The following is a 1,725-nucleotide window of genomic DNA, read 5'->3' as shown; positions in this document are numbered from 1 at the left end:
TGGCAATGGCAGTACACATCGCCCTTGTAGGGATACTGAATCAGTAGGATTCATCATCATCATCATCATTTATTTAATGTTCTTGTTTCATGCTAGCATGGGTTGGATAGCTTATAAGGATCTGATGGTTTTGAGGACTGCATCATGGGGGAGCCACCAAGAAGCTTTAGTGCCCACGGCTTTTGTAGGTGCCTCGAGACTCTGGTAATTATCATCATCAACAACAACATCATTGGATGTCCTTGTGTGGTGCAGGCATGCCTTTGGAGATTTGACACACCCTGACAGGTCTGAGGACTGCATCAATGGAGTCGTCATGGGTTTTCCTCAAAAGCACAATGAACCACCTGGTCTGAGAATTGAAATCATGATCTTGTGGTTGTGGTTGCACCACCGCAGCCACAACAGACAAGTGCCTTCACACACCAACCACAAACAGACAAAACAAAACAAAACAAAAATAGTGGAACCACAAACAAGACTGAGAATTTCTGATTGTCATTCTGTTGTCAAAGACCAGTATGTGGACAGTTTATTCAAAACAGCTGATTGACCGTTTCGTTACCATAATTCTGTTGAAATTTACTTGGTTTCAAATATTTTGAAAATAATCAACAATTTAGTAAAACAACTTTGTTGTTATTAAGTTGGTGTTTGGAACATAAATAAACACAAAACTTTGTAAGAAGGTTTTAATTTAGATCACTTTAACCCTTTTGTTACCATATTTCTGTAGATAAACACTACATTTGTTCCAAGTAATTTTGAAAATAATGAATTTGGTAAAATAATTCTATCATTATTAAGCTGGTGTTTGCGTAAAGAAATAACATAAAATTATGATGAAAAGTTTTAATTTAGAACGCTTTTGATTCGATTAATTTTAAAGATAATGAAGAATTTATTAAAATTTAATTAGCCTCAAGTTTAACTCCAGTTCTGTGCTATCCACCTATGCACACACATTTAAGAATGTGGCATGCTATGACAATTGGAGATCAAATCAATTGAAATGCAGTGCAGATGCAAATACAGGTTTCAAATTCTAGCACAAAGCCAGCAATTTGGGGGGAGGGGGTAAATCAATTACATTGACCCCAGTGTTTAACTGGTACTTATTTTATCGATCCTGAAAGGATGAAAGGCAAAACGAACCCTGGTGGAATTTGAACTCAGAACATAAAGACAGCAAAATGTCGCTGACCATTTTGCTTGGCATGTTAATGATTGCACCAACTCGTCACCCTCAATGCAGAAGCAAATATTGAAGTATTTTTTTTATATTTAAATATTTATATAATTAATTTTTTTATATGTAAATATCATCTTTTACCAACCACATGGTTCTGGGTTCATTCCCACTGCGTGGCACTTGGACAAGTGTCTTCTACTATAGCCTCGGGCCGATCAAAGCCTTGTGAGTGGATTTGGTAGACGGAAACTGAAAGAAGCCCGTCGTATGTATGTATATATATATATATATATGTGTGTGTGTGTATGTATTTGTGTGTCTGTGTTGTCCCTCACTTCCCAACATTGCTTGACAACCGATGGTGGTGTGTTTACGTCCCTGTAACTTAGTGGTTCGGCAAAAGAGACCGATAGAATAAGTACTAGGCTTACAAAGAATAAGTCCTGGGGTCGATTTGTTCGACTAAAGGCGGAGCTCCAGCATGGCCACAGTCGAATGGCTGAAACAAGTAAAAGAGTAAAGGAGTAATTAAT

The sequence above is a fragment of the Octopus bimaculoides genome, chromosome 27 (assembly GCF_001194135.2).
Source record: "Octopus bimaculoides isolate UCB-OBI-ISO-001 chromosome 27, ASM119413v2, whole genome shotgun sequence".
Lineage (NCBI taxonomy): Eukaryota > Metazoa > Mollusca > Cephalopoda > Octopoda > Octopodidae > Octopus > Octopus bimaculoides.
The sequence above is the reverse complement of the archived record's forward strand: the minus strand, read 5'-3'. Positions refer to the sequence as shown.